The sequence below is a fragment of the Caretta caretta genome, chromosome 3 (assembly GCF_965140235.1).
Source record: "Caretta caretta isolate rCarCar2 chromosome 3, rCarCar1.hap1, whole genome shotgun sequence".
Lineage (NCBI taxonomy): Eukaryota > Metazoa > Chordata > Testudines > Cheloniidae > Caretta > Caretta caretta.
Window position 1 is genome coordinate 159,100,245 of NC_134208.1, and position 9,334 is coordinate 159,109,578.

Sequence of the window (9,334 nt, forward strand, 5' to 3'; positions counted from 1 at the left end):
CTAATGCCAAATGCATTCCCGGGGGTGGGGGGGGTGAAGGGAGAAAGAGGGGAGAGAGAATAAGGGGGTAATATGTGAACAGGCCCTTTCCTGGCTGTGCCTGTTATCAGGTAGAATGACTGCCAATCCAAGGCGCACTCCCCATGCTACCCAATTCACTGGAGGCTCTGCAGGAAAAGTTGAGCAAATGGGGTGGAGCTTTTTAGACCCCTATTCCTCCGAACAGTCAAAATAAAGGAGGAAGGAAGAGAAGAGTCCATCCTCTCTTCCCCCTTCAGCAGTCAGGAAGGAGCGAGAAAGAACTGAAGGGAATATCAAGCAGTTGTGTTGCAGAGAGCCATAAAGTGATTGCTGTGTGATATTTTTCCTGACGTTACAATGGACCCAATGAGTCAGCTTCATCCCTAGTGTAATTACACTGAGTTACACTTGGCATTTCATGGCAGCAACAATGACAGAACTCAGATCCTTATGTGCCAAAGCCATATCCTCCTGTCACTTAAGCTAAAGGATAATCACCACTAGCAGTATAGGGCTGATGACACACAGTTGATCAAGTCTGATTCCATCCAGCAGGGGGTACAGACACAAGCCAATTCAATACATACTTATTTCCCATTAAAATGGATTAGCCACAGTATTGTACAAAACCCCCAGTTAGTCAATATGTGAATATCACTGGCTGATTGCAGAGTCCTAAACAGGAGCCAAAATTCACAGCCAAGGATGCCACTGTTTCTCATTTAAAAGTCCATTTTGTCTGTTGACATCAGCAACATGCAGCCAATGGCCCAAAACAGAAATAAGCACCCATCCTGCCAAAACCAAGGACAGGTTTAATAGCTAAAGGAGTACGGTGGTATTTTGGTAAATAAAATCTGCTTATTTAACAGCCTTTAAATAATGCAGGTGCATTTCCTGCTGTTAGTATCTGTTCAAGAATTTCATAAACAATTATTAATATCTATGCTAAAATGCAAAGCAGCAGGGAACTCTGATGTTATTAAAAAGTGGATTTTCATCAGCAGATTGTATTTAGCATCACATTAATGCTTTCTTATGAAGCATAAGCTATTCTATCTCCCTTGTCCCACGATCTCTGTAGCAAAGATGGATAACTGGGGGAAGTGTAGCTAGGAGCAGCCCAGCATGGAGCAGTGCTGACATCAAACACTAGCTTCCAGAAGAGTCTTCAAACATACACACACCTTTCTCTCCAATGTCCTCTCCATTCCTGCCCAGGATTTTGTATCCATCCAGTTTTCACAAGATGCATAACAAAATGAGACAGGATACTTGGGACTAGACTGCCAACAAAGCAGGAGAAGTCCTGTAAACCAGTTAGTTCTTCAGAATGCTCTAAGTACATTCATTGTACTCTTCACAACACCCCTGGGAGGGAAAGACGCATCATCTGCCTCATTTTAAAGGTGAGGAAACTGAGGAGCAAAGATGAAGCAACTTGCCCAAGGTCACAGAGAAAATCCGCATCAGAGCCAAGATTCGAAGCAGGGGAGTTTCTGGTACCCAGGCCTGGGTTCAGATGACTTGATCGTGCCCCTCTCTGATCATTACACACTAGGACAAGTCTTCCAAGAGTTTTCCTCCCACGCTCTTCATTTGTCTCCTCATTCCTCCCCACCCCATGGTTTGATTTAACATACACACATTCTGTTATCTGTCTATGATGGACTATAAAAATCCCCCTGGACAGCTTTTTGTCTTCTTCTATATCTATCTGTGAAGCACCATGCATACCTGTGACATTTATTTAATGTCAGTAACTGGCTACTCTTTTCAAATGGTGAAGCTGTATTTTGTTGCTGTTACCACTGTATCATAGGTCATGCTACCAGCCCCAGCTATTAATGTTGGCCAGCACATCCCATTTACAAGATTCTGTTTTTGGTTGTTTATAACTTTGCCAAACTAACTGCTTTGACTAAAATTTTCCACACCTGCCTCATGCTCAATTTTTTTTGGGGGGGAGGGGGGAAATATCAGCCAGAATGGTTCAGCTGTTTCTGAGAACGAGATTTGGGAATAATATTTTGTTTTGCCCACATGAAAGAGATTTTGGCATCATTTTCTTTGAAAAGTTTTAATACCCCAGAGTTTGGAGCAGGGACTAGGAATTTGGCAAGGAGTGGCCTTTTTGTTAGGGTAGCACCTTTAGCCATCCCCATGAGAAGCTGCCCAGATTTGGCAAAATTGTAAGCATGTGAAAAAAATTATGTATTTTTCACATGCTCATTAGTGACTTACTAGAGCTTCACAGCTAAATGCCCCAAAGTTTTGTCTGCATTTAGTATGCTCCAGCCCAAGGCTGAGCAGGAATTTCCTTACAGTTACAGCTCAGGCCTGCTGTGAGCCAGGCTCGATCTGGGCACCAGAACTAAGAGGAGCCGGTCTGTCTGTCCCCCTCCCACACTGGGCCCATACAGGAGGAAGTCTGAGTCCAATGCAGAAGGAACAAAAGCCTGGGGGAGTAGATTGGAACAAGGAGCCTGTGGGGAGAAGAGAAGGAACCTGAGATGAGGATTTGGGGTGGGAAAAGATTGGGGCTACCTGGACAAGAAGACTGGGACAGAGCATCTCGAAAGGTGAGACCAGGACTTGCTGGATAAGGAGACTGAGATGGGAACAAGGGGTGGGGAAGAGACAGGAGTAAGACAGAAGGGGGTCAAGATTGGGGGAAGAGAGCGGAAGAGTCTGTGCCCACTGGAGAAGACACCTGGAATGGAAACCAAGATTCCCGAGCCTCACCTTCCTCGGCTATCAGCTTGTACCTGTGAAACCCACTGGCAAAGTGTCCTATCCCCTGCTACTGCTGTCCACAGAGGATAATGGTCTACTACTGTTATCAGTTACCCAGGGTATGTCTACACTAGAAATGCTACAGCAGCACAGCCACAGCTGCACCACAGCAACAGAAGGGGTTCTTCATCACTGTAGGAAATCCACCTCTTCAAGAGGCAGGAGCTAATTTGATGGAAAAAAATTCTTCTGTGGATTTAGGGGTGTCTACACTAGGGTTTCGGTCTGCTTAATTACCTCACACTGAGCATTACGTTTTTCACACTCCTGAGCAATGTCGTTAAGCCAACATAACTATATAGCATAGGCCAGCATTTAATTAGTGCAAGTGACAGAGGTTCATGTGGTGGATCTAAAGGCTCAAACCCTGCTGATGACCCAGATAGGGGTCAATATGCCACCACAGGTTCAAAATTCTGGTTTTGCTGGGGGGTTTTAAAAAAGCAATTTACACACAAAAATGCAATGTTAAGAGAACATTAATGTCACAAAGTCAAGCACTGAAAAGTTAAGAAACACCAGAATTAAGGCTGTGCAAGACTAATTCAGCCCCCTTGTGCATATCCACTATGATTCCATATTGTTTTTCCCCAGGACCCTTACCTCATTCAGTGCACAGGATGGACCGGCTCTTGGGATGAGTCAGGGTTGTGTAGAGATAAAAACGTTCTCTAAGGCTTCTGCTCCATTCGTTGTAGACATTGGAACGTGCCTAGAAAACGAGGCAGAGAACTGCAGGAAGAGAAAGGACAATCTCATGGTTAAGGCAGTTCAATACCACCCTAGAGAATTGGATTCTATCCCCTACCGCCACCCCAGAGCTCCTATGTGATGCTAGTGGTCGTGGGGCACACTCACTATCAGAGCAAACAGGCCTAACAGCAGCATTGTAGGGGTTCTTCTACTCTAGCACTGCCTGTCATCTGCTGTTCTGGTTTTATAGTGGTCTGCAACTTCCATTGCCTGGGACTTTAGAGTTCAATCCTCTTCCAAGAGGTAGGGGTTAGCAGAAAAGCCCAAACAGAACCAAACCCAAGTCTACTGGCCTTTATGCCTTTGGCCCTCCTCTGTGGCCCCATCAGTCTCTGCTTCTTTTAGTCTAGAGGCTTGTAGTCCCTCCTCTTACTGGCAGAGAGGTAAGAGAACCCAGGCCCACTCTCTAGTCTGAGTTTCAGCCCAAGGACCCTGAGTTAGGCAGCAAACTGCTCCTTCCATTTCCTTGGGCTGGAGATTACAGAGCAGGAGTAGTGTAGTTTGGTCTCCTCATCTGGCTTCATCCCAGCTGGCTACTGAGGAGATTCCTCAAGTCCACTCATGGCCTTTCTGGCAGCTAGGTCATGCTTCAGGTAGTTATATTATCCTTCCTTAAGGCAGCCTCCTCTCCTGGAACCTGGCTGTATTTTAAACTCTTATTGGCATTTGCCTTAGATCAGGCATCCCCACAGCTCTCCTCCTAAAGCTGGACTCCAGTTCAGGCTAGCTGCAGGCCCTCAGCCAGCTTTCTCGCCAGCTGAGCCCATTCCCCCAATCAGCCCTTTAGGCTGTGAAAGTTCCACAGGCACACCTTCATACTCACCAGCAACTACACACCACAGAAACACTAACCCAGGAACCAACCCCCGTAGCAAACCTTGTTGCCTACTCTGTCCCCATATCTACTCTAGCGACACCATCAGAGGACCCAGTCACATCAGCCACGCCATCAGGGGCTCATTCACCTGCATGTCTAATAATATTATATATGCCATCATGTGCCAGCAATGCCCCTCTGCCATGTACACTGGCCAAACCAGACAGTCCCTACGTAAAAGAATAAATGGACACAAATCTGACATCAGGAACGGCAACATACAAAAGCCAGTAGGAGAACACTTCAATCTTCCTGGACATTCTATAACAGATTTAAAAGTAGCTAAACTTGAACAAAAAAACTTCAGAAACAGACTTCAAGGAGAAACTGCAGAACTAAAATTCATTTGCAAATTTAACACCATTAATTTGGGCTCGAATAGGGACTGGGAGTGGCTGGCTCACTACAAAAACAGCTTTGCCTCTCCTGGAATTGACACCTTGTCATCAATTATTGGGAGTGTACTATATCCACCCTGATCGAATTGGCCCTGTCAGCACTGGTTCTCCACTTGTGAGGTAACTCCCTTCTCTTCATGTGTCAATCTATAATACCTGCATCTGTAATTTTCACTCCCTGCATCTGAAGAAGTGGTTTTTTACCCACAAAAGCTTATGCCCAAATAAATCTGTTAGTCTTTAAGGTGCCACCGGACACTTTAAGGTGTTGTTTTTGTGGCTACAGACTAACATGGCTACCCCCCTGACACTTGACAGCATATACATGGGCCCCTTCCAAAAGCTCATCCCACTTGGCTGGGAGAGAGGAGAGCTTTGCTCTACTTACCCTGCAAGGTTTCTAGTCCCAAGCCCTTAAAGAAACAGTAAAAGGCCAGGCTCTATCACTCTTAAGGGGATAGACTAATCTCCAGCACATTAATCATGTCACTTAAGCCAAACTTTTCCCAGGTGGGTCACTAATCCTATGTTTCTCATTTTCTGTGTGCACAGTCTGAGATCTGATCTGAAGGGTGCTGAGCACTCACAGCTGCAGGTGAAATCCATGGGAGCTGTGCTTTGAACATATATATTGCTTTATAATGCTAAGAATTTTGAAAAATCAGGTTCTAGGGGTTTAGGCACCCAAAATTAATGCCTACTTCTGACCTTAATCCTTCAGTGCCTCAGTTCCCCATCTGTAAAATGGGGATAACACCCATTCATTACTGTTTGTGAAGCACTCCGATCATGTAGTGATGAGCACCATAGAAAAATCTCATGAGAAAAATCTGCCCCAGCCCAGAGCCTGCACCCCACACCCAAATTCCCTCCCAGAGTCCTTACCCCCTCCCACACCCAAACTCCCTCCCAGAGCCTGCACCCCACACTCCCTCCCAGAGCCTTAGGCAGGTGTGTGTGGGGGGGGAAGCAGGACTTGGACCCATTCTGGGCACCACCAAAAATTATACAAACCTGCTGCCCCTGTCAGTGGCCCTATCTTTATTTATCAGTAGCATGAATTGTGACCATTCAAAAAAACCTTAGACCCCAGGAGAAGGAATTGCTTCTTTGTACAACTCAAAAGTCAACCTGTAGGACTCCTGCTAAAGCTAAGCACTCGCAGAGCCACTGGCTTCATTGCATCCTCACTTTTGCACATTGTCTGTCTAGATTGTAGGTTCTTGGGGCAGGGACTTCAACTTCTAATTGCTTTGTAAAGTGCCTAGTACACTTTGGAGTCTATATAATATTGTAACATATAATATGTAAAAACACACACAATGGGTGATCAAAATGCTATCATGGAGTGCAGCTGCCTGCTTCAGAGGAAGTGCTAAGAGCAGGCAAGAGGCCTCTGGGCTACTGCAGCAAATATACCTGCTGGGATAAGGAGTTTAGATCAGTGCCTCTGCTTGTTTGAAGTTTGGGAGGATGGGGACTGGCCGTGCATGGTGGGCAGGGAGAGAGGAAGTTTGTGCATGGGGAAAGATACACCAGTTCATTTCTGCTCCTTGAGGTAGGGAGTGCAGCATGTCCCTTCTTCTGTGGATCTAAGACCAGGAGTTTGAGGGATGGTTCTTGCGTGGAGCAGGAAGAGGGTGATGGTACACATGCGGGGCCTGGGAGCAGGAGAGAGAAGCAGACTTTCCGCAAAAGTTGCTGCTTAAAGTAGGGAGTGCAGCAGTGCCATCTCCACTTATTTGGAGATGGGCGTGGGTTAACATATAGGGAAATAAGAGAAGGCAAATAGATGTAATTTAGGTGATCAAGGCTTCTACATTTAGAGCTTCCAAGCTTGCTGCTTCCTGATCTGGAGTTGTCATGTCCACATCATCAGCCAATCAGCAGGAAGCATCCATAGGTGCTGGAACTAGGAGTGCAGGGGCTGCTGCTGCACCCCTTGACTTGAAGTGGTTTTCATTATACACAATGTTTACAGTTTGGTTCAATGGCTCTCAACCCCTACTATAAAAATTGTTGCAGCACCCCTGGAAGCATGTTTTTTTTCAGGGAGAAGGTGGTGAGACCAAGAGTATTTTAATACGAATGTCATGTATCATAGAGCCTCCTTTAGTTCAGGTAGTTAAGGCTTGAGGACAAACTCAGTCTGTTATCCCAGAAGTCAGTGGAATTACTCTGGATTCACACCAGTGTGGCTGAGAACAGCTCTGTGTTCTATGGGTAGGGCCCTACCAAATTCACCGCCCAGTTTGGTTAATTTCACAGTCATAGGATTTTAAAAATCATAAATCTGAAATTTCACAGTGTTGTAACTGTAGGGGTCCTGACCCAAAATGGGCTTGTGGGAGAGGTCGCAAGGTTACTGTAGGGAGGTCGCAGTATCGCCATCCTTGCTTCTGTGTTGCAGCTGACGGCAGCGCTGCCTTCAGAGCTGGGCTTCCGGCCAGCAGCCACCGCTCTCCAGCTGCCCGGCGCTGAAGGCAGAGCCACTGCCAGCAGCAGCACAGAAGTAAGGATGGCCTGGTATGGTATTGCCACCCTTACACCTGCGCTGCTGCCTTCAGAGCTGGGTCCTCCGCCAGCAGCTGCCACTTTCTGGCCACCCAGCTCTGAAGGCAGCAGCGCAGGTGTAAGGGTGGCCTGGTATAGTGTTGCCACCCTTACATCGGTGCTGCTGCTGGTGGGGTGCTGCATGGTCAGCAGCCACCGCTCTGTGGCCACCCAGCTCTGAAGGCAGCACAGAAGTAAGAGTGGCAATACCACATCCCCCTACAATAACCTGGCAACCCCCCCCCACAGCTCCCATTTTGGGTTGGGACCCCCAGTTTGAGAAACACTTGTCTCCCTGTGAAATCTGGTCTTTTGTGTAATTTTACCCTATACTATACAGATTTCATGGGGGAGACCAGATTCACATTCAATGACGCATTTGTCAGGGCCGTGAATTTGGTAGGTCCCTATCTATGGGGCCAAAATGCCCATGTGTGCAGCATAACTGATGCCTGTGATGTCTGTATGAATAAGTCACATATTCCTTACAGCACAGAGATTGTATTTGCCTTGTGATGCTCTGTGCCACGTGTAGCCAAGGCAGGTTTAGAAATAGGTAACTTCATTTTTTAAAAACTGAATGCTACTTTTATTATTATTAATTTTATTACATACACTTATTAGATAAACACCAAAGAAGTTGGATGTTATCCATGGCTCTGGCTCCTTTTTTTCATGGCATTCAAAGCAACTACTCTTGTGAAAGCAAATGGTCCATTTAGTTGGAAGATCTTTAAGGCAGAAATTAGATCAGATTCCTAAACAGATGTGCCCATCTCTTGGGAAATTCCTTGCTTTCTAGGCCTCAAGCTAACACCAGAAAGGGATGGGGGGTGGAAATCACTGTAAATGGAGAACTTTATTCAGATTCAATTCACGGATTGCTGCTGTCTATAAAATTATTGTTATAGGAACACAAAAATATCTCTTGGAAATCGCCTGTCAATTTAAACCACTTTGTGCACCTAGGAATATAAGCCATGAACTGATTCTTTTCTCTTTTAATTTAAAAAAAAATCTTGGTTTTTTTGTTTGTTTGCTTGTTTTTAAATCTGGTTTAATGGAAACAAATGTTGCTGGGATTGCTGTAAAAATGAGAAATACTTCTGTTCCGTCCAATCTTATTCACTTTCAAAGCTGCTGTGAGAAGACCTTGTCTGGGTGGGTGGGTAGGTGACTGAAATCGTGGCATTTTCTATATAGATCAATGACTGCCACGACCACCAATAATATTTTATATAATCAGATGAAAAGCTTCCCCTTTTCTGTTTAACACGTGTCATGCAAAATTGAAACTACAAGTCCGTGGGTCAAATCCAGTTCAGGTCAGTAGTAATCTAAAAATGATGACTTATTGTCAGCCCCTATGAAATAAGTTTGCTGGTGTCAATTCAGTTCCTAGGGGACAAATGTCCACATCTAAAGATTATCAGCACTAACTGGCAAACTCCGGGTCAGGCCCATGTTGAGAGTGGTACAAAGCTGTACTATGCCAGGGGAAGCTTGGGGAGATGCGCCCCAACACAGCAACCTCTGGAACCAGGGGAACATGCCCACTGCACCATCCCTTAGGGCAGCATAGCATGTGCTTCCCTGTGCATTTGTCTGTCTCCCTTCCATGGTTGGTCATGCCCCAGGCTCCGCCCTGCCTGTTTTGCATGGCCAGAGCCTCAAGCAGAATTAGGAAAGAGCAGTTACTGAACACAAGGACTGCCATTGTGCCTGTCCTCTGCACAAAGGTCAGAAGGCTTGTAGCATCCTCCTCTCTCCTTCAGCTCCCAATCTGGCCCCTGGTTGGCAATCTCAGCAGAGAGGCTGGCCAGCATGGGGCATGAGGAATAAGCCATCCCCATACCACTAGAGGTAGCCCCTCCAGGTCAGGCACATTGGCAGGCTAGTGTGAGGAAGCTTGCAATGCTGCTGCCAGTTCTGTATT